This window comes from Carassius gibelio, chromosome A6, assembly GCF_023724105.1.
Source record: "Carassius gibelio isolate Cgi1373 ecotype wild population from Czech Republic chromosome A6, carGib1.2-hapl.c, whole genome shotgun sequence".
In the NCBI taxonomy this organism is placed as follows: domain Eukaryota; kingdom Metazoa; phylum Chordata; class Actinopteri; order Cypriniformes; family Cyprinidae; genus Carassius; species Carassius gibelio.
In genome coordinates this window covers 6,482,695-6,508,648 of record NC_068376.1, presented here as the reverse complement: position 1 = coordinate 6,508,648, position 25,954 = coordinate 6,482,695, and the positions used below count along the sequence as shown (strand labels likewise).

Here is a 25,954-nt window from a genome sequence, read left to right as displayed (position 1 = left end):
ATCCGAAAACCGAGTCAATCTTTCGTTCTTTATCTGGCTCGGCGTTCATCTTCAGTTCTCTATTCAATGCCAACCCTCCCGATTTTTCCGGGAGACTCCCGAATTTCAAAGCCCCTCACGAAAATCTGCCGGGTCGACCTTTCTCCCGAATTTCTCCCGATTTCCACCCGGACAACAACATTTCTACACCATCCGTCACTTGGCGCCGTTTCAGACCGAACAATTATTATAGATATTAAATTTGTGCATGTCAGAGCTTGTGTGATTGATCTGCATTAGTTTATATACCTTAACTCCCATACGGACAGGCTATATTTTAGTCCTTTATTGGTTTTGTGGTGTATAACAATATCTGTTAATTTAACAATCTTAGCAGTAAAATATTTTTAGCCAAGAATCCATTTCATATATGGGAGACCTTAGAGATGAGGAAAAACATTGTTGGGTTTAGTTCTACCTCCGGTAGGGGTATCTCGAAAACTAAAGCACTTTTTGACCATTTGTCACTAGCCTATAGGTAAATAAATGTTATGGCATATGACAGTTTATGATTGTCTGATCACAAACGATCTCATTGGGAATCCTGAGAACATCTATATAGGTAATAAAAAAATATTTTATTTTACCATGATACGTAAAAAAAAAAAAAAAAAAAAAAAGTCGCTTTGGATAAAAGCGTAGCTATGCTAAATGCATATAAAAAAAAAAAAAAATCTACCAGAATTGGTAGGTCACATTTTCTGACACTAAATGAATTTAAGCATTTGTCTTCCTCCATGTAATCAAGGTTAAAAGGCAAGTATTGCTTACATGGTAAATCTAGATTTTTTCTTATTTACATCATACAATATTAAAAACTCATTTTCTGACAAAAGATTGTGATAAATGGTGGGTTTGGGTTGTGATGGGTTGTTGTTACTGTACCTAATATGTATGTATAAAGTATGTACAGATAAATGAATTATATTCTTCTTTACGTTTGTTTGTGTGTGTGATTATATATGACCCCCCCCCCCCCCCAACCCATATTTTGAATATCTCCCGAATTCTGAGGTCTCAAGGTTGGCAAGTATGCTCTATGATGCTGTTGATCAGAGACCAGCGCCTGTGTTTGGCGCCTACTAATGTTTTGGCAGTGGTACAACAGTAATACTACAACACGTTCAAGGGACCTCGATGCTTTTTAAAATTGTTCAAGCAAGATAAACATTATTTTCCTTTTTAAATGTTGTATTTTCAATTAAGCAATCATGTTTAGTTATTTATTTCCACGTTATTGTCAATTTTGCTGTTGAGGCACGTACTAGAATGCTCGGTCACGTGGTATACGTTACTTCTCAGCGCTGGTTAATGTCGTTTCAGGTTACAAGGATAAGGAGTTTTCAGAGTAGCCTACTCGATTTATAGTTCAGATAGTGATTACAAAGTTTTCGAAGTCCCACGAGCCCCCGAGGAGGACAACATTTCCTCCATTAGCAATTTGCGGCACAATGTAAAAAAAAAAGACTTACCACATGGTGTCGCTGCTGTCCCACACGTCGCGTCTATGCACAGCTGCAGCGCACCTGATGTGGACACCTGTTGGGTCGCTTCACCCAGGAATGGACAGAAGAATGGCGCAGGTGTGTTGGCGTTTAAAACGAAGGTTGACACGAACATAACATTAGAAATCAGTCTGGACTTAGCTGTTGTCTTCGTGTCTTTGTATTGTCTGGATCTCTTTTAAATGCAACCTCATTCAGCTAGAATGCAGCAGGCTGTAATCACTAGTACCTTTTGTGGTGCGAGATAACATGCTGCTGCTGTTGAGCATCTTAAAATCGCTCCATTGTTAATATTATAAACGCAGTCCTGCTATTATACCGTGCGGTTTAATATTTAACTGTCATTCAGATGAGAAGACTGCAGTCCTCTTTTTATAAAAGAGCTCAAAACAGTTAGCTGAAGGATAAAAACATTTATTAAAAATTATACAAATAAAGTCTAATTTATATTATGTATAATTTCATCAATGAACATCTAGGATACAATTATGTGTGGCAAACTCAATACAAATATGTGAGTCATTCTTTAAAATTCGCTACATTATAAAAGTGGTGATAATGGGAGAAGACGTGACAAAAGAAGAGGAGGAGGAATGGGTCTGGTGAGGAAAATTCATTTATTTTTCTCTCTAGCTAGAGTAAGACACAGTTTATGTAGTCTTAATGAGATAAATTATGTAATTATTTATGTTAACAATGCAGAACATGCAAAGTTGCACCTACATAATTGTGCTTATTCAGAAGAATAATATCAACAACTAATAAATTGATTTAGTGTGCATTACTCCTCGAAAGTTTGGGTTCAGTACCCCCCCCCCCCATGTTTTAAATCAAGGACGCATACAATTATAAAATGCTAATAGAAATACATAAATAATAAATAAAATAATAACCAAATAAATACATTTCTAATAAATTAAAATAAATGCAACTTTTGAATTTTCTGTTCAACGAATAGTCCTGAAAAAGTAGCACCGTTTCCACAAAAAGAAAAAAAAGAAGCACAAATGATTTCAACATTGAGAACACTGAGAAATGTTTCTTGAGCAAATTAGCATATTAGGATGATTTCTGAAGGATCCTGTGACACTTACATCTGGAGTAATGATGCTGAAAATTGTGCTTCGCCATCACAGAAATGTACAAAACTTTAATATATTAAAATAGAAGATAGTTATTTTAAATTGAAAACAATATTTCACTATATAACGGTTAATGTAGATGTTTAGGCCAATAAACTCAGCCTTAATGCAAGAGACTGTTTTGGCTAAATTTGGCTAAAATTATATTTCAGATGACTTTTTCATATTTCATCTTGAATCGTATACATATTTGTAAGCAGTCTTTCCCGTATTGATATAACCTGGTGAAGGTGTACCTGATCAGTGTTCAGAGTGTGAGTTAGTGAGGCTGCCAGGCCTGTGCCTCGCTCCAGTACTGGTGCAGTAGATGTTTCTTCACCTCTGTGGCCAGTGATTTAGAGAGCGCGGCAGCTCCAGGGCTTCTTCGGTGGCTGCCGTCTTTCTGATCATGCTGATGAAGAGATAAAACCAGACCATCCATCAGCGTCCACACAGCGGCCATTGTCACTCACACACTTACAGCCAGAAAGAGAGAGAGACTTAAAGCTTGTGCAAAAGTGCATGTTTTTCAAATGTCAACTGACATGGGCCTTTCTTTTGATTTGAAAAATAACCCTAATCTTTCTCTAAAGTACAAAGAATTTCCTTTAATGTCTAAGGGACAAACCTGAAATAAAAATTCCAAGTTCAGTATAGTAAAGCTCAGTTGACAGCATTTGTGGCATAATGTTGATTACTAACCCTTTCAGAGGAAAAATATACTGCCAGTTATAATTTTTACTCATTTACTCAGTTACATTTTATATTTTTTTTTATTTTTTTTTAGCAAAAATCTCGATTACAGTGAGGTGTTTTCAATGGAAAAATAAATGTTGTAAATACTCATTGTTTCAATAACTCAGTGATTTCAATATTTCAGAATAACCAGAAGACCACAAGTGTTAACAAGATTTATATACATTTTTACATCACAATGCCATAAACCCTAAAATGGTCCTGTATGAGCCATATAAGCAAAAACAAAGAACAATAAGTTGTATTGTTATAGTAGAAGTAGGAAAACAAGGAATGCATTTTTTTTTTTAAATCAACATTATGTTGGTGTAACGAGTTTAGCTGGTATTGAGCTTAAAATATTATTATCTGACAGTCCTGATTTGACACCAAGATTTCTCCACAAAAGAATACTCTCTCCTGCACATTGTTAAATATATTAAACTCAAATACACAGTAGCCCTAAAAGTGTTTAGAAACACTTAGCCATTACCCCAAACTTTTCTGCAGTATTGTATAAAAACATATCAAACCAAGTGGCATCTGCAAACAAATGATATTCATCTCCTCCTGTGCAGCATAGATAAATTACATACTACAAGAGTGTAAATGATGCAAAAGGTGATTTGCAGCAGTGAATATCCATTTCCCAGCATGCATCAGACATTTGCCGGGACCGCTTTCATTTAATACCAAATCAGCCTACAGCCAGAGAAGAAGATTTAAGTCATTTCCACCGTAAAATGCTTCCTCATTAAGCAGCATCTCATCGCGTGTGTAATCATTAGTCCTCGATACAATGTGCTCAGATTCAGCGAGTGCTGGGGTCATTTTTAAGCAGCACTTTAGCAGCCGTTAGGAAGTCTGACATCATGATAGGGGCACTTCCCTCTCCATTCGTAACACTATCTCCCCCATTAGGCAGCAGGGCAGTGGAAGGGCAGCAGTATAAGAGCAAGGGGCAAGAGGGGAGCGTGTGTGTTTGTATGGCCTGTCTGGGTGGGTGGGTGTGGGCTGTTGGCTTTTAAGGTGTCAGTGGTAAAATTTATAACACACCATAGAGAGGCTTTAGTAGCACTTGCTGGCCGCACTCACTCAATAGAAATCAGATTAGCGGGAAAAAGGCCCGTCAGTTATCCGAGTTTGGAGAAGCAATGCAGTTTGGCATCAGACCACCTGGACTGGAAATGAGGGGTGGAGTCTTGGGAACGATCTCCCTGCAGAGTCATTACTCAGAGAGAGTCATAAGGCTCAGGTGTCTGTGTTAGGGACGTGTGTGATGGTGCAGTGCATGGGCTTATATGAAAACACACACACACTCACACACACATACAGGAATGGACTGAGATGGAAAGCCACACTTTTGTCTAATACAAACTATTGCTTGATATATTATCTAGTTTGTAAAAAGCGATTTTCATTTGCATTTTGATACATGTGGAAATCATATACCATATTTTGATATGTATAGCCTATTTATGCAAATGTGGGGCAATACATCTGACACAATAAACAATACATTTCTATTGACTTTAAAAGATTAGATCAGGGCTCATTTAATTGTAATGTACACCTGGCTAACATAACATGCATGTAGAGTAGGACCATATTATACACTCTAACAAGAAATTCAAGGGGACTTACCACCACAACTTAAATGTTTTGAATAAAAATGCAAATGTATTAAATAAACTTTAGTTAAATGTTACAAACATTATTTTGACAAGCTATTTTGACATAATTATGATGATAATTACAATATTGTATTATTATGTGTTATTTACACTGAAATCTTTATTTTGATAATTATAAAAAAAAAAATAATAAGTTGTAGTAACTTCATGGAATTATCTTAAAATTGGGCAGTGGATTTTTATTCTCAGGATGCTTTGCATAGGACTAGATAAGGAGAGTGAAAAAGTTTTTTTTTTTTCTTTTTTTTTTTTTTAAGGAAAGACCTGTTAATGACCTTTTAATTTTTAATGCTGTTTTATTTCTCGGACTCAGTGTACTTTGTTGGTTGAACATAATTTCATTAGAAATTGTGATAATTGAAAGAGACTGAAGCAAACTTTTGCATTTTCTTGTTCTCAAAAAAAGAAAAAAAAAATTGCCTCAGATTTTTTGAGTTATGACAACTTCTAATGAAATTATTTTTTTTGTTGTTGCACAACATTTTTTTTTGGAGTGTAGTGTATTTACATTGTTTTTTTTACATTGCAGGGGCACTAGAATAATAATTAGTGATGTAATCAAAACAAGTATATGACTGTACATTTTAATTAAACTTGATACATTTTAATGTGAGAGGAATAATTATAACTAAATTAATTTTTCACAACTTGTAATTTCAAGATGTTGAAGTAAATATTGTTTAATATTGTTTATTTATTTTTACATGTCTCCCTGTTGAAAACCCCTCGTTTAGACATTAGGATTCTGCAATCCGATCAGAATCATTATAGAGACTCTGAGAGACTCTGGATGATACGCCACAAATAAAAGTGGAGTGGAACAAAACATGTATAAAAGTGGATAGAAGTGGATAAAAACATGTAACCTGTCAAAAGAAGTGAGCTTATTTTTATTTGAAAATGGAAAAGCTGTGGGTGATACCTTCATACAATTCTATAAGTTCACCAAAAAGGTTTGGCACACTCTCTGAGGACATAATAAAAAGGATCAAAATTTGATTTGCTTTATATAAAGCGCATTGCTATTATTGTGGTCCAGACACTGATAAGACATGGTCTTGCTGAGAGGCTTCAAACTAAATATCCTTTGGGCAAAGAGAGAATGTCTGAACTCTCCAGATCACACTGGTTGGAAGGAAGAGATGATGTTATAAAGGTTTACCATTTCAGCCTTTAGTACTTCATCGACAAGTAGAAATCAATTGTTGGTGATTGACTATTCCCAAGCCTTTTGAAGATCTTTGCCTCATCCGTCAATTTCTCAATGTCAAACCTCATCTTGCCTCGTCTAGCAAATCATCTCTTTCTCATGGTTAATTCACAGGTTTCTCATTTGATATTCAAACATTTCAGGTCACTTAATCACCCAAATCATTTTCAGACGGGTGTTCTAACCAAATTACATCCCTGTTTTCCCTTCCAAGAGGATATACAGCGGGGACAGGGAGGCTTTGAAATGTAAATCTCACCAGATCTCCTTTCGGAGGCTTTTTAATTAAAACAATGTACCTTATTTACCCTGGATCTGGAGGATATTCTCAGCCCTGAAAAACAGAGCTCATTCTTCACTTCAGAAAAGATTCAATACATAATTGGTATTATACTGTATAGTTATTTTCTAAAATACATAGTCTTATCAAACGCTGTTTAGTTGAAGAGGTGAGAACGCGTCTCTGCATTAAGATATTTTATCCGGGGGTGGATTTTTATCTATAATTAATATTTTGAAAGAACATGTTATATGCCATCCTCACACTTAATTAATGAATTTGAAGTGATTATTCAAACAGAAGTGAACTTTTTATGAATTCTGTTACCTTTTCAGTTAGTTAGTTTTCTTTGACCTCTCTTTCCAGTTCTGAACAAAGAAAATGTCAATCATGGTCTACGCAAGTGGCTGTCCTTGAAAACACATCGGCTGGAAGAAAAGCCCACTGATTTTGGGGAAGTCTGGAAAACAATAATTATGGAAAGAATCCATAGAAAGTTTACTGACATAAAATAACACTTTCATGTCATTCCAAACCTGTATGATTTTTTTTTCCTTTCCAATGGAACACTACGTTTTAGCATGTTCTCCAAATCTGGCTTACATTAATATGACACATAAAGATGTGTCACACCAGTTTTGACATCAGTAATGCTAAATGACATGAATATCCTTCTTAACATCTCCTTTTGAGTTCAATGAAAAAATAAAAAAGTTATCAATTTGGAATGATGTAATTTTGGGTGAAATATCCATTTAATTAAAATGAGGCAACAAATGCGATCATCAAGGCAATTGTTTTGAGAGCTATTTGGTTGAGCACTTCAGTATATAAATAACCGTTCATGCTAATGACTGTGTGATTTTCTCACTTATAATTACAGTTTAATGTGATTATTGTTCAGTCTAATAATCAATGACCTTTGAGGTCAATTAACTTGCAACAAGTTTATAATGGGCTGAATTCACTTAAAGAAAAATTACCTAATGCAATTATACAAAATAGTCATACACATAAATAAAAAAAAAATTACTATTAGATTTTATTTAAAAGGGGCCATTGAGGTCCTATATAAATAGCAATTTCAAAGGATGGTTCTTAACTGAACTTTTCTAAAGAGTATATGCACTTTGATAATATGGTAATAATAAAAAAGTAAATATTTATATATATATATATATATATATATATATATATATATATATATATATATATATATACAGTATTGTTCAAAATAATAGCAGTACAATGTGACTAACCAGAATAATCCAGGTTTTTCGTATATTTTTTTATTGCTACGTGGCAAACAAGTTACCAGTAGGTTCAGTAGATTCTCAGAAAACAAATGAGACCCAGCATTCATGATATGCACGCTCTTAAGGCTGTGCAATTGGGCAATTAGTTGAATTAGTTGAAAGGGATGTGTTCAAAAAAATAGCAGTGTGGCATTCAATCACTGAGGTCATCAATTTTGTGAAGAAACAGGTGTGAATCAGGTGGCCCCTATTTAAGGATGAAGCCAACACTTGTTGAACATGCGTTTGAAAGCTGAGGAAAATGGGTCGTTCAAGACATTGTTCAGAAGAACAGCGTACTTTGATTAAAAAGTTGATTAGAGAGGGGAAAACCTATAAAGAGGTGCAAAAAATGATAGGCTGTTCAGCTAAAATGATCTCCAATGCCTTAAAATGGAGAGAGACGTGGAAGAAAACGGAAGACAACCATCAAAATGGATAGAAGAATAACCAGAATGGCAAAGGCTCAGCCAATGATCACCTCCAGGATGATCAAAGACAGTCTGGAGTTACCTGTAAGTACTGTGACAGTTAGAAGACGTCTGTGTGAAGCTAATCTATTTTCAAGAATCCCCCGCAAAGTCCCTCTGTTAAAAAAAAGGCATATGCAGAAGAGGTTACAATTTGCCAAAGAACACATCAACTGGCCTAAAGAGAAATGGAGGAACATTTTGTGGACTGATGAGAGTAAAATTGTTCTTTTTGGGTCCAAGGGCCACAGGCAGTTTGTGAGACGACCCCCAAACTCTGAATTCAAGCCACAGTACACAGTGAAGACAGTGAAGCATGGAGGTGCAAGCATCATGATATGGGCATGTTTCTCCTACTATGGTGTTGGGCCTATTTATCGCATACCAGGGATCATGGATCAGTTTGCATATGTTAAAATACTTGAAGAGGTCATGTTGCCCTATGCTGAAGAGGACATGCCCTTGAAATGGTTGTTTCAACAAGACAATGACCCAAAACACACTAGTAAACGGGCAAAGTCTTGGTTCCAAACCAACAAAATTAATGTTATGGAGTGGCCAGCCCAATCTCCAGACCTTAATCCAATTGAGAACTTGTGGGGTGATATCAAAAATGCTGTTTCTGAAGCAAAACCAAGAAATGTGAATGAATTGTGGAATGTTGTTAAAGAATCATGGAGTGGAATAACAGCTGAGAGGTGCCACAAGTTGGTTGACTCCATGCCACACAGATGTCAAGCAGTTTTAAAAAACTGTGGTCATACAACTAAATATTAGTTTAGTGATTCACAGGATTGTTTGTACAATTGTAAAATGTTTGTACAAAATAGTTTTGAGTTTGTACAGTCAAAGGTAGACACTGCTATTTTTTTGAACACACCCCTTTCAACTAATTGCCCAATTGCACAGCCTTAAGAGCGTGCATATCATGAATACTGGGTCTTGTTTGTTTTCTGACAATCTACTGAACCTACTGGTAACTTGTTTGCCACGTAGCAATAAAAAATATACTAAAAACCTTGATTATTCTGGTTAGTCACATTGTACTGCTATTATTTTGAACAATACTGTATATATATATATATATATATATATATATATATATATATATATATATATATATATATATATATATATATATATAATAACTTTTGTCATTTGATATGATTAACAATTCTGGTATATTTGTCCGCTGCTTGATGTCCTATATGTAAAATCAACAAAAGTTATTTTAGGACGTTTGTCAGCATGACTGTGATTCATATTCAATAGACATGTTGCCGAATAGGTAAGAAAAAAAAAGATAATGATTTATCACCTTAAAGAAAATGTTTTTTATGGAGCTACAGTAACTTTTTTTTTTTTATATATAGTATGGAGGACCTGCTGTGGATATGTGTCAGTATTATTAGCAATGATGGCTTGGGTTATTTTATTTAATCTAGGTCATATTTTCTTTTACTTTAAAGTGTTTCAAATGGACTAAAGATCCAGAATAATAAACTTCCTTCAATGTAATGCACGTATAAGGAGGTCATTGATTTACTAACAAGAAAATGTCATGTATTCGTCTTTCATCATTTAGGTCCTGTCTTTCCTGTCTATTCCTCTCCGGAGTGTTAAAAAGTCATTTAACACATATGAGACAGTAAACACCAGCATCCTGCCCATCTATTGTGCTGCTCGAGATTCATCCTTGTAATGAATGAATCTCTAAGGCTTAATAAGACACATGTGTAGCCTAATATCATTATCTTAGTTTCCCAGTGCATAATAAAAGAAATAATGATTATCTCTACCACCATTAGAGTTTGAAATACCTTTTCAGACTCAAGCTCACATGCATATACAATCTTTTACAATAGGGCCATTTTCTTTGAGGAGGGTCCTCCAAAAATTTCAGATGAGAAAAATACATTAGAAAACCAATTATACAGAAAGTACATTTATGCATTTGACAGATGCTTTTATCCAAAGCATCTTACAGTGCATTCAGGCTATACATTATACATTTTTTAATCAATGTGTGTTCCCTGGAAATTGAACCTACAACCTTTTTCTCTGCTAACAATGCTCTACCACTGAGCCACAGGAACGTGTACTTCACAAACTATTCTGTGAATTATATTTCTTGACTTAAAAATGTTTCCCAAGGTTTATTTCCAATCAGGCATCTTAAAATATTCCTCTTTGAAGAAGGAAAGAACACATGGTCTGTGGAAATAATAATATAATAAATTCCTATTCATTCTGAATGTAAATCTGAGCATGGTCTATTTTACGAAAATCATTTACATATAGCTATAGGGTGACCCTCATGAAACCTGTCAAGAACAAGTATCATTTCACCCCAAGATCAATATAATATCTTATTTCTTTTGATTTCTGGTGAGAAAAATGTCCAGGGCATGTTTCATTTTATGACGTGATATTCATGAGCTGCCTTATTGAGTCATGAGAACATCATCAGTAATCAGTTAAGTCACCAACAATGTAAGGAGACAATTGATTTCCATAAAAATAAGTGTAAGCTAATTATCTTTACAGTGTTACAAACAAAACTCTTTTCCTCTAAGGTAATTTAGAAAGAAACTCTGAGCCTTAATTAACAGGCCACAGCACTAATTACTCCTCCGATAGAAGATGACATGTGTATCATAATTTATCTCATTTTTGTGGGTGTTTATGATGTTATAGTGTAGTGGACCATGACTAACAACTCTGGTGAGAAAACTAATACACTGGAGGCATTTGTTTTGCAACATGGAAGTAATACTAAACTCCCTGAGTTCATAAACAGCTATACCAACAAATCAACCAAACCCTAAGTGATAATATGACGATCTAATTGGCAATAACAGAACACAAAACACGTATAAATATTTGTCCATGGTGACATAGGTTTAAGACTTTTTAATTAAAAATATATATATTTTTTTTGTATACAGAGGTACAAAACCGCATAGGACTGGATGTGTCAGTAGTTGGAGGTATAATATGGAGGATGATAATAGATTCTGACAAAGTGAGCAGATGCAGGCACAGAAGGCAGTATGGAGATATGGCAAGATTGCAGAAGTAAAGCCCCAGGCCTTTCCATCAGCATGTTGAGTGTGAGCGACTTTTGGTGTGCATGTGTGTCCACTGAGGATGGACAACCACTGACAAAATGTAAGGCCCTTTATATAGTATTTACTGTATTTTGCCTTAAAAACAAGGAATGAAAAAGAGTTTTACAGCTATTTAATGCTATTTTCATAAAACACCTTTTATTTTGCTTGCTTTTGTTTAATAATTGTTTACAAGTGTTAGAAAAGCTTGACAGCACACTAATGTTATAATATAATTTTTTAATTTGAAGCTATTTTGAAACAAAAAATAGCCCTAAATTAATGTTATGGGGTATATTTTTTTAGTGAAGCATTAAAATGGTTACTGATGCTTTATAACATAGAAAGCAAAACACTGATCTGGGTCACGTCACATACAGCCACTTTGATAAGACTGTGTTTTAAGAACTAGTTTTATGAACTACTGTAGCAATTAGCCAAAGTCTCTTACTTTTCTGATTTGTTTTGTATGTAGCTGACTTTAAAAAGTTATAACTATTCTTGAAGATAAATAAGTAAATTGAGGAATAACTTTTAAGACTAGTCTAAGCAGTTTATGCAATCAGCCACTGAACGTAGGCTTAGTTTAGCTGGTTGGCATTGTCACATTAGCTTCCATTGTCACATACTTCCTCTGCTGACAACTAGATTCCCTACAGTGAAAAATGGTTCTCGGTAAGAACATTTGAACATTAAACATTTGTTTAAAGCTACAAGGAATAAAACAAGAAGCTTTTATTTTTTAAGAGTGTATGGGCATCTTTGACTAAAGGCATCCAGCTAGCTGTAGATCCCTTTTAAGATTTTAGAGAGAAAGTGAGGGAAAGAATGAGAGAGAACCATAGAGACTGACTCAATGGTCTTTTGCACTGACCCTTTTATGAGAGTATGAATTATTCTCCTTTCCTCCCTTCCCACCTCTTAGATCGACCTCTTTTTGTAACTGACCTTCACACGAAAAGTGAAATGATGAACCGAGAATAACAGGAACAATATTCCCCCTGTTCTTTTCATAGAGGTCATAAATGCTTGCACGCTTGCCTGGCCAATTTCATTGTTAATAGGACCCTGCGGCATGCTTTGGAATGCTATCTGTTCTGCTGATCGGTGAGTGTGAATGTACAACCCCACAAAATCCCTTATCTTTTCTAGTCTGCTGAGTCTGGCTGCGGCATGCCTCAGGTGTCCGCTTTAGGACCACTTGGATTCCTCACTAAAGATTTTGCAATGATCTACAATTTTCTAATGAATTAATTTTAGGCCTCACCATGTATAAGAGATTCAGTTAATATGACTACTATTCAAATTTCTTTCTTTAAAAAAAAATCTATAAATTTTATTGCAGCCATAACAATTAACCAGATGTTAGATTTGTACATGATCAGACATCTAAATACTTTATTTTGGTCACCTGAGCATTCAGTTTAAATGATTTTTCAATTATAATTTATCAACTGTTGTATAATATACTATATATATATATATATATATATATATATATATATATATAAGACATTTTTTTATTTTAGTGGTATTATTTAAGGGATAGTTTACCCCACCATTTAAATTGTTATATAATTTGCTCATAATTTGTGTTCTGTGGAACTCTGGATATATATATATATATATATATATATATATATATATATATATATATATATATATATATATATATATATAAAACCATACAAATGGTTGTAAGTGGGGTCCAGTATTGATTGAATACTGGAGCTCAGTGATTTTAATTCCCTGACAACCGGCCCACATCTGGCCCACGCCTATTCCACACAGGCCAGATTTGGGCCGGATCTGGGCCAAATCTATGGTGCTATCTACATTTTTCATAATCACTTCTGTTGTGTTCCACTGAACAAAAACTCATACAGATTTGGAACAAAATGCCTGTGTATCTATTAACAAACAAAAGTATATTGAATGTCCACAATTAATCATGTCAGCGGAAATCGGTAACTCTCATGAAAAATGTGTACATTCTCCTAGATTTTTTGCTACATATAGAATGTTGAGTGTGAACAATTTTTTTTTGCTTGCACAATCTTGTACTTAAATCACTTTAAGACACATTGAACAATAAATGAACAATTTCTATACATTTCTATAAATTTCTATAAATTTTCCTCTGAAAATGTTCGTTTAGCAGAAAGTAATTTTTTTTTTGCCTAAATAGAAGACACTTAATGTATTAACCAACTAAGAGCGATACATTTGTTACAGTATTTATGAATATTTGTTCATGTTTTTAATAAAAATACACCTGTTCATTGTTAGCTCATGTTAGCTCAGGTTCATTAAATAACACTAACAGATAAATGTTTTGATTTTAAAAATGTATTAGTACATGTTGAAATTAACATTAAGATGATTTATTAATGCTTTAAAATAATTTTTCATTGTTAGTTTATGTTAACTAATGTAACTGAAGTTAAATAAGGAGGTTTATTGTAAAGTTTTGCCATTTATTTTTACTGGCAATGCACACAGTTTTTCAACAGCTTTCAGCAGTCAGTTGCACAGTAACATTCAACCAACTGACTATATATAGCAATCAACAGTATAAGTGACCTCCGGCCTTAAAATCACTGTCTGTGTGAGCATAGCATTAGTCTGAGTCACAAAATCTCATTTTTGGGGAAAAGGACTCCTATAAACCATAATGCAGTGTGTGTGTGAGTATGTGTGTATCTGGAAAGCCATGCAAAGTTAGAAATGGTGCAGCTGTCAAGTGATATAACATAGCTTTTGTGTGTGTGTGTGTGGTTCAACATGTTGTGTCCTTCTCTTCTCAATGGCCAGTATACAACAGAAAAGCTATTCCCTATGCTCCCTTCAGCTAGCCTATTCTTTCTCCTCTCTATCTCCCTCTGCCACACACATTCACATACAGGCTTCTCTTTCTCCTGTTCTTTAGAAAAGATGAGAACAGGTCAGCCAGTAAAAGCCTCTATTTCCCGTCTGTTCATCCAAAAACAGGGCAGTTCTCTGAAATAAGAATGAGCACGTTTAAGTGCTCAGAGAAATGAGCCGGTCCCTGGCAGATACTTCTTTAACAGAATACTGTTGAATGCCGTGCTGCTCTGAACAGCTCTGAAGCACAATAGAACTAAAATGGAGAGCTTTCTGCTGTCGTTTCAAGAAAGAATCTAAGAAAGAAGCTGGTAAAAGAAACTTAACATTTGGTGATCAATGTGGTGTGAAAACCCCAAATGCAGAAAGCCTGTGAAACAGTAAAAGGCTTCTTATTTTTTGTTGTAGTGATATCTGTGCTTTATGCCTGCCTACGCACAAAGCATATAATTGTTCTATGTGATCATCTAACAGCCTGTTAATTTTACTGCCAATTTCACAACACTTTTTCGCACCATCCATAAAAAAACATGGGCAATAATTATGGCAAATTAAACAACTATGGCTATAACAGACATTAGTAACTCAAGAGTTTTTGGTGATGCGTTTGAAAGCAGTCTATGGAGTTAAAGATGTTGATAGAGAGTTGAGGAAGTCATTAGTGCATGTACAACCTAATTTATGACTGAAAATATTAAGACACTTAAGCCTTCATTTAAACTAAATTTAATTGCACCAGACAGAAAAAATCAAACTAAGTAGCATTTATAAACAAAAGATCTTATTACTTTGTGGCTATTTTCTCTGCAGTTACTGGTAAACATCTGTTGTCAAATGAATGTTTTTAGTGGATGCATTAAGTCTGTGCAAACAGGTCAATCTGGTTTAAAGCAAAAGTTCACCCAAAAATGAAAAGCCATCTTTGATGTAGATGAGTTTGTTTCTCTTTTCGTCAACAGCTCACCAGTGGATCCTCTACAGTGAATGGGTGCCATCAGAATAAGTCCTAACAGCTGAAAAAACAAACAAACAAACAAATCCACAAGTAATTGGCATGACTTTATAAGTAAATGTGTTAACACTTTCTATGAAGCCCATATTTATAACACATGATAAAGATATTATAAATGCATTATAATGAATTCATAATGCATAATAAAAACAACTTATAATAAGATGTTTCATCTCATAAATAATTATAACAACAACTATAATACATTATAAAATGTACTTATTTTATGATACTTTATGATACTTATTTAATAATACTTTTATGAGTATGATTATTTATAACGTGCAATAAACACGATGTTAAATCCACTTAATTTATAATTAAGATATAAGTCTCGTATCTTGACAAAATTTATTTAAGATCTGTACTGCATCTTACTATCTTATGGATATTGCAATAAATATAGTTCATATGAAATGTGCCACATTAAACACTTATCTGATCAGATATCTGATATTATGGCTGTTTAAGAAAGAATATTATTTTGATACTTATGATCATTTTTGTTGTCGTTGTTGGTATTATGTATAAGTGGTATTTGTCTCCTTTAAGTAAAGTAAAATGCCATATATGAGACTTTGGGAAATATTATCCATTGTAAGTTATGTGGATGTTTTGTGTTCAATGTGTATTATAAATTATATTGTTATGATTACTCATGAGATGATACAACATAAAAGTTAAAATATATATATATATATATATATATATATATATATATATATATATATATATATATATATATATATATATATATATATAATACATTATGCATTTATTATAATGCCTTTAGAATACTCTTATAATGTAATATAAATACAGGCTTCATAGAAAGTGTTCCCGGAAATGTTAATATGGATTGATATTTTGATCAAGAGCAATGGTTTGTAAAGTTAAAAATCCTTATTGATGCAGCGTGTCACTTCACAAAATGCTAATTGATTGACTGGACATGTCTGGATTGTTTTAATCAGCTGTTTGGACTGTCATTCTGACGGCACCCATTCACTGCAGAGGATCCATTAGTAAGCAAGTGTTGTAATGCTACATTTCTCCAAACCGGTTTAAGAAACAGGCTCATCTACATCTTGGATCACCTGAGGGTGAGTAAATCTTCAGTATATTATTTTGAAAAACGATTTCTTCAAAATGGTCATTTGGGCTACTATTAGACTGGATTAAATAAAACAAGAATCTAATACTTGTACATTTCAATATTATAATCACCCAAGACTCTGCTCCACTTTTCAGTATGATTTATGTTTGAAAATGTAGGGCAAGGAGCAGCAGGTAACTGCAAGATTACTGCGTGAAATGCAGCAGATAATGTTATGCATCAGAGGTGCTCGTTCTTCATCGAGGAGACAGGACGCTCCTGGGACATGCAGGATAACATAAATATTTATTAAGCATACAATAAGTTCTTATAAATACCATTATATGTCAGTATGTCTTCATCTAAAGAAGCATTTATACATCATAAAACACCCATTAAGTACTCTTAAATATGATATGGCACTTTTCATGAAGGGTAAATATTTGCTCTAAAACTAATTTTTGCTACAACAAATGATCAATGAGAGGTGGTGTGTAACTTTCAGAAAATCTTGACCATTAGCATCAGGAAATTAAATATTATATGAGCATTTTTTAATTTAAGAGGTTTGAGACAAATTTTGTTTTGCAATTTAGATCATTTCCAATAAATAAAAATAATTAGTTTGATAATTTTTCTTATAATAACTTGAATAACAGGGTTAATGATTGAGTTTGACTAGTGCAGCCAGCACTACAGTTTGTTTAAAAAATTAGAAAAATGTGTAATAATATTTTTTAACGAATAGGGTGAAAACAGCATTATGTGGAAAGAAAACTAATTAAAATTGTGTTTAAAGCTACTACTTACTAGGTGAATCTTATTCTAGATAATATATATATATATATTTTTTATAACATCTATATTTCTCACTGAAAAAAAAAGTGATTTGTGCTTAAAAGATGTAAAGTAAACCACCACATCAAGGGTCATAAAAGGTGCTATATAAACCCTGTAAGATCTGATTGTAAAGCTATACCATTAGTTGTCAGTCATGCGGCTCTGACAGATATGATTTATCAGCTATTGATAGTAGCAGCAGGTCATCTCCCAGACTCGCTATAGCTTAGCCGAGCCAGGGCCGGATCAATGAAAAGCGTAACCCCATCTCCATGTTTTTCTATCATAAATCCTAGTTTGAGCTGAAATCAGACACGGTTACTTCACTCCTCTAATCTGTGCCGGGGTGGGAGCATTAATCTCAATCAGGCGGAGGGACAGCCATTTTGAAGCTTTCTGCATTTGGCAGGCTCCATTTTGTTTATAAATGATCCGAGCTGAAAGTGGACATCAAGGAGAGAGAAAGAGCCATCAGTGAGGGCCTTGATGAGCCCTGCACGCTAAACTGCATTCCCTTCTGGGATGCTTTAAAGAGACTTTCTTTAATGGTATAATCCATAATTGCTGATACACTCCAACTGAGTGGTCAGCTCTGAAGCCAAAAAAAAAGAAGAAGCTGTTAGTAAAAAGTCAAAAGTGAGTCACAGTTGAAATAAGAATAATTTTTATTGTCTGAACATGTTTATAATTGCACTTTCACTAATGCAGAGAAACAAATGTATAGCCATTAGACTTTAAATTATTCTTTAGTTTTTAAGTTTTACTGTAAGAATCTGGTGTGGCTGCACTGAAAAGTAATCTTACCTTGTATTTGCTTTCACTCATTTTGAATGTCAAATTGTTAGTTATTTTGAGCTTTCTGCATTTGGCCTTTTGAAACATTTTGCTTTTTAAATTGAAATAGTTCATATTTTATTTTTAATGGTGTGTCAAAATCTACAATGAGCAACAAATTCATATTTGCTTAAATTAGGAAACCTTTTTATAGATTAATATTAGATGTGACAGTATAAACTTTTTCATATCACGATAACTGGTGTTGTATTAAGGTACAGAAATGTACAGTAAGTGTTGTCCTGTTAATAATAAGTTTAATAACCTTTTCATATAACAACGAACTTTATACAACTTACTGTATGTGTTGTTTTATTTGCATTTAAATGTTTGAAACAAGTGCAAAAGAACATGACTATATAAAAATACATTTTCAGATATTTTATCTTGCACGTTTTAGTCCAAATTAAATTGTAAAAAAGTGTGAACATGAACGTTAATTTATTATTATTATTATACTTTTTTTATAAACATGATGTCTTTAAGTATTTAAGTATTAAAAATATACAAATCCGAATGGCTGTTTGAAAATATGTAAATGCCGTTTGACTTCCAAAGTTGTGCAGTTGTTTTGTTTATGGGGGTAACAGGGTAAACACATTATTTCTGCCATTCTCTAAGTGCCACCTACAAAATTAGTGCAGTATTTATTTGTTCAGTTCGTATTAAGGTATCTAGAATTATTCACATAGATTAAAGCTCTCATGGTAACCATACCATACATGTTCTATAATAAATTGAATAACAGAATATTGGCAAGTCTTGGTAACATTAGGAACTTTAAATAAAAAACAAATTTAAATACTTAAAACAATAAAACGCAAATACTAAAAACTTAAAATAGCAGTTAAGAACCTTGCACTGTGTGCACCTGGCTCCATATTTTGGTCCCATTCTCACTGGGATCAAAGCAGCTTAATGAATCTTTCAACCTACATTAATTTACCAATCATTTAATAGAAGAAGGCACAGCCTTCAGAGCATGAAATAAGCATCTGTGTCAACTGCTGCCCCCGAACACCACACCGCATTCACAGACTCTTCAGTGCGATCACTGCCTCCTGTTCACTGACTGCAGCTGAGCTTTACTTCTAAACCAAAGGGGTCAAGAAAAAACTGAACAATGTCTGACTAGCACAAACAGTTTTGACTGATCTGTTTCACTGTTTAACCCTAACCCTAACCCTAACCCTAACCCTAACTAGCTACAGTAACTTCATATTGTGAATTATGGGAAGGTTTTGAGGTGTCCGACCCTTACATTTAAAGAGAAATTAAAAAGATAGTTCAACCAAAAATGAAAATTCTGTCATCATTTCTACACCTGTATCACTTCCAGAAGATATTTTGATATTGGACCCCACTCACATCAAAAAGATTAAAACAGTTGAAACATTGTTTAAAATATCTTCCTTCATGTTCCACAGAAGAAATAAACATCATCCAGGTTTGGACATCATTTTTGGGAGATAAGCTTATCAAATGTTTGGACTCTTCTGACGGTACCCATTCACTGCAGACGATCCATCAGTGAGCAAGTGTTAATGTTAAATTTTCCAAATCTGTTCCGATGAAAAAACAAACCCATCTACATTTTGCAGGGTCTTTGGGTGAGTAAATATTCATAAAAATTTCATTTTTGGGTAAACTGTTCTATGTATTCATTTCAGATGTTTCAATAATGTTGTAAAATCAAGTGTCTGTAACACACGCGCACACACACACACACACAGGAAAAATTTCTAAATGCTAAATTCTTACAAATGTTGTGTTCACCTGAAGAGGTAACTATAGCAACAGTTGGCTACTTCATGTTTTCCATTAGGATACATGTGAGACGGTACGTTAACTGTGACACACTTTATTAGTCAATTATATACAATATATCTCTGTCACAAATATAATCACAAAATTACTCCGTTGAAATCAGCCTCCTTTTAAATAATCTGGTATTACAAATCGTTACTTTATGGGCTTACAAAAAAGTGTTTTCATGTCAGAACTTCCTGTTAACCGTAGCTTCTTAAAAAAAAGCTATCATTGTAACTTTAATTAATTGTGGTTTCACTGCTATAATTCATCGTTTGCATCTTAATACCCTTCATAATTACTCTGTCTGTTCTGTGGAGAAAACCAGTGACACGTCTTAATGGAGCATTCATAATCACTTTGTCCTTCGTCTGGAATTGAGGTACTTTTAGTTTGAGGTCTTAGCGAAATGGATGACTTCCACTCATTAAGACATAGGAATTTCTAAATATATTTATTGTACGCAGGAAATAACAAGCACTAAAAAGAAAGGCAGAATAATTTTACATTGTGATTAAGGTAATTACAGTTAAGATGCTCAAACCCGAAGCACATTCTCGTGTATACACAGATCGCCTTCTTCCAGAAAAGGAAAGGCAAGTCTGAGAGTGCAGCTGTTCAGCTGGAGATAAACGGCTCTCCACTGTCATAATTAGCTTATGTATTTCTAGAAAAAAAAAAAAAAAACAGAACTAAAGTGTTATGATCATTATCCTGAGCGATAGAGAATGGATAATGATTGAATTTTCTTGAGTAGGCTTCATCATTCTGGTTTCCTTCTCAGATTAAAGTGTGATATAGCCGCTCTGATGGTTGGCATTAATCCGCCCATAATGACATTGCAAAACACATCAGGGTCATAATGTAATGACCCAGATGTCAGAGGAAACAAATGTTATCGCTGGAGTAATAAATACCCCAGTCAATTTGCTCATGGCCGGTAAAGAGCTTTAGGCCATTCTGAGGAATTTCCATCAGGGAGAGCGAGGAATACAGACTGATGGTGTCTTTATGACGGCTCTGTGTCATTAACAATCAACTAATCACCGATGATCAGCATTGTGGGTTTTAAAACAGCCACGTTTCTGAAAATCTATCGCATCTTCCACTTAGACATGCATTATATTCATGCTCAGGCAAGCTGAGAGGACCTTTCAGGAAAATATCCATCCATATCCAAGATATGTGGCAGGGATATGTGGCTGGTATATCAACATTTTCTTAATAAAATCCACTATGGTATGAAGCAGTGACATTTCACTCCATTAACAGAACTCATGGTCTATTTGACATGGTTTAAAGCAGCCTTGGGTTCATCTGTGGAACAGATTGCTAAGGAGACAGCGTATCAACAGAAAACAGAGACTAGTTTTCAATTGAATGTAAAATAAATATAATGTTTACTTTGATTTATACTGCAGGTATATATCACTGTTGTTGGGAAGTGAGTCTTTAAGAAACATGCTATCTTTAAATGTAGATATACACTGCTGTTCAATAGTTTGAGTGGATGAGTTTTTTTTTTCTTTAAAACGTTAAGTTGTTTTAACTTAAATGATGGAGGCGTGTGGATCTCTCGATTATTGTGATGTTTTTTTTAGAAGTTTGGACTTTGATGGCACCCATTCACTGCATCCATTGTTGAACAACTTATGTAATATTAGTTTTCCAAATATGTTGTTCAAATTTTCCATTGCAAAATTTCACTTTTTGGTGAACTATTACACCACAACCATTTTTAACACTGATAATAATAATGAGAAATATTTATTGCGCAAACTAGCATATTAGAATGATTTTTGATGGATCATGTGACATTGAAGACTGGAGTAATGACTGCGGAAAATTCAGCCTTGCATCAAAGGAATAAAAAATGTAATTTTAAAATATATTCAAACAATTGTACTCTATTTAAAAGTTACTTATATATTAAAGTGGGCATTAGTAAAAATATTTTTCTATTAATACCACTTTTAGACTAATTGTAAAAGCAGCGGTTTGACTCAGTAGAACAGAATACACTGAAAACTTCTTTCTGTCTAATACTACAAGTGATCCTGTCTAAAGCCTCTTTGTTCATTTTGCTTTGTCTGTTTTTTGTATTCCTGACTTTCAGAAAGTCGTTTAGTATCTAAAGGACCAGAGGGCTTCTTTAATCTGTCTGTATTGAATAACTGGTGAAATATTTGAATGTCAAAATGCAGGTTTAATCTCTTAGTGCAGCCTGGTTTAGTTTCAGAGGGCTGGTTTAATCTGAATACCAAAAGATCAGTTTGGTCTCTGGGAATCATCTCGGAGTATCAATAATTTGGTCTCAGCATATGAAATAGCTTGTGTAATCTATATTTATCTGTTTCGGTCACGTGACATTTTCTTCACAGCCAATATGTTCATGATCAAAAGCAGAGCAAAGCAATGCAAGAAAATTCAAAAGCAAGAAGTGAGATCAAGAAAAATGTCAATCATTTGTTTTGATCTGTACCGAGTTTTAGGAATAATTTATGGCCTACTGATCTGTAGTCAGCAACTGCATCTGTGTACAACATCAGCTATGAGGACTGTGAACTATTTGTTCAATTCTGATTTTGTATTAAATCTGTTATAAATTTGTGCATCATAATCTGGATTTAGTTTTTGCGTCTGTATTAAACAGTCTGGTATTATAAATTTAACATTTTACAAACTTTCTATTTATTTACTTAATAAAGATGATGACTACTTGATTCTTTAACAGTTGTCACTTGTAAGATAAAAACAGCTTGCATATCTTTAGAAAAATATATATATTTTTTAAATATAACAGTTTTAATTTACTTAATTTGCACAAATTTAATTAATTTACGGGTTACTTTACTGCCTCTTTTATTATATTTTGAATTTAAATGTTAGAATTATTTTTCTCATTCCATCATGTAACATTGTTTAATTTTCTTATTATTTAATTTTCTTAGTACTTTTGTGGAGAACAACATCAGAATGTTTTTATTTTTTTTTATTTTTTTACTGTAATCAGAATGTAACAGGCTTTCCATCTCTATCACCGAGAGTGATTGCTGCCAAACAGGATTAACATAAGATTGCATTCTACCTCACAAAATCCATTTCTACCTCCAATGTAGATTGAACAAATCCTGGCCTTTGCTGCTTGTTACTTTTGCATTCAGACTGCTCTTTTCTCCTTTGCTATCCGTCACCAAGCCACGCCCCCTGCCCCGCCCACATGAATAAAGTGCGAAGGCTTGAGACACTCAAAGCTCATTTCCTTATTTACATGCATACTCATCCTTTCTCTTTCTTTGTCCTCGCACTCTCTTGCTCTTTTCTCACTCCCTCAACATGCTGCTATAACATTACTTTTAATGCTTTTTCCTCAAATAAAAAAGGGTCAGTCTGCTAGCACATATTTGATGAATTGGTGACATATCATTACCTGTGCACAGACTGCCAAAGTCTTTAGAAATGCCTTAGCAGGAGACTCAATTTAATGCGTATGCAATATACACAAACACTATGCTATCTATGTACAAGATAAGAGCAAAAGATAAATGTCATTCAGTACCAAGTGTTGATCAAGACAAAGCATATGACAAGGTAGATAACAGCTGTCTCTTTGGAGATGTTTTTCATTGAGAGTGTTACTTCATGGTCAAGATTCCCAAAGCTGCCTGAATGCAATAGGTGATTCTTATCATCAATCACAAGCATTAATCTTTACAGCTGATCAAGATTAGACTGAAGAATGAAATTGAATTATACTGTATGCTAGTACATAAATACTTTAATCTTGTACTTTTTATGGTTTGTTGTAAATAGCAAATAAATAGACAGCTCTATGGTAGTACATAAAGAAAATGTGCTAGTACATTTAAAGAAAATGTATAATGTACGATAAAGATTGATGGTTATCTATCTATCTATCTATCTATCTATCTATCTATCTATCTATCTATCTATCTATCTATCTATCTATCTATCTATCTATCTATCTATCTATCTATCTGTCTGTCTGCTTGTCTTTATTAATCTAGAATGGATGGATGGACAGTCATACAAGTAGATAGATAGATAGGCCAATATAAATTTAAGGATATCTTTCTACAGGCAGATATCTAGGCTGGTAGATAGACAGACAGAAAGGTAACTAGACAGGCAGACAGGTAGATATTTAGTCAAAAAAAAAAAAAACACTCAAGTTCCCCCACACTGCATCAGAGCATTCACAGATGATTAAGAATTCTTGTGAAGTTCATTACTTCACTGTTGTTATAGTGGCTCTGAATTCATCCACTTTAAATGAGAACTGAACAGCACTTAGCCATGAGTAGAAATCATTTTGATAGGTCATAACCAGAGGTGCACTGCCTCCTACCTATCCTATCTCTGAACATGCTTTGATCTTCGAGAGGGAGGTCTGTTTCCCAAAAATGACTTGCTTTCTCCCTCACTCACGGACTTACACACATAAAAATCAAATCACACCGTTCCCCAATGATACTTTAGGTCTTGTCTGGATAATATAAGAGCGCGAAAGATAAAAATGGATAGAGAATTTTTTGCCCTTTGCCTTGTTTTTACTCATGGTTAAAAAGACTAATGATTACTTATGACCTCTCTAATTTCTTTGCAGTGCAAATCATATTTATGCCATAGTTATGTTTGGTTTGCGCATTAATATTTGTTTAAACCTCACAAAATGTGGTTTATAGATGTTCCTGTTCTGTTTGTGTGTTTGTGAATGGGCTTTTCAGCAGAGGTTATTGCTTTCGTAGAGAGATTCTGTTTGCATTAGCATGCTGGATAATCATCGTTAATGGGGCTTTGATTGTAACAAGATAACTTTAGGATTAGATGCTTTTGGGTAACTGCTATTTCATATTTTGTGCTGATTTATATTCGTTTTTGGCATTTTTCATAAACTTGTTTAAGGAAGAGAATGAATTGCACCTAAAGATAGGATTATTTATTCGCCAGTGTTGATGTAGCACCAGATTCACTAAATTAATTATGCAAATAACAGCACAAATACACCACAAAATATGTGCTCAATGCAATATACATGCAAGTTCAAATATTGCACGTTGGTTTTGATTGCTATGTTGTGGTAGACACAGCAAACTACTGAATATTAGAGTATCACAGTATTATTAATTGATAACATCATTAGCTGCCAGTTTCCACTGTCAGGCCAAAATCAAAAATGCTAGAGTGTGCAAGCGCCAGTTCCATATCCACTGTCACTTCCAGGGCTGGATCAGGCCTCCACCGGGCATCCATATAGGGCCATCAGCTAGGGGTTTTTGGTCTGCCAAATACCTTGGTCCAAAGCAGGCCAACTGGGGCTTGAGGAGTGGTCATTAACAAAGGTTTATATAAGTTAGGAGACGGTGGTGGTTGAACAACCGTTGTTGAACAACCTCTTTGAGTGTGAGCATCCTGAACTTCCAGTCGCTTGACTGAGCGGTTCACTAGACGCAGATCTAAAATGGGACAACCCCCCCAACCTTCTTTGGAATAATGAAGTACCGGCTGTAGAACCCGGACTCTCTGTCGTGAGGAAGGGACCACCTCGATTGCCTCCTTCCTCAGGAAGGCGTGCACTTCCTGTTCCATAACCAGAGCCTGCTCGGGACCCACCAGCATGGGTGAAACCCCGTTGAATCAAGGCGGAGGAGAACCAAACTGAATTATATAGCCTCTTTCTACAGTGTGCAGGACACATTTAGACACATTTGGCAGTAGCTTCAACGCTGCTAAATGATCTACTAAGGGAGTCAGTCTCTCAAGACTGACCTCTGGTGTAATCAGAACAGCTAGCTCGGTGCCCTGTAATGGAGGACTGGCAGGAGACAACCAAACTAACTGTTCTAAAAACCTCCACGGAGGCGGCGAGCCACTCAGCACTGCTACGTTTCCGGGCCATAACTGGGCGTGGTGCTCGCGGGAGACCGCTGCACCCTGTAACTCCGGCAGGGTTGGCAGAACGATCTACTGAGGGCACTGAGGCGAGACGGACACTGTGTAATGCGGTGTAACCCGCTG

General features: G+C 34.5%; 1 pseudogene; it reads right to left on the bottom strand.

Annotated features, from left to right (window-relative positions):
• Nucleotides 1-25,555, bottom strand: part of LOC128015081 (vacuolar protein sorting-associated protein 16 homolog) — a 30,480-nt pseudogene extending 4,925 nt beyond the window's left edge.
• Nucleotides 25,556-25,954: the final 399 nt, after the last annotated feature.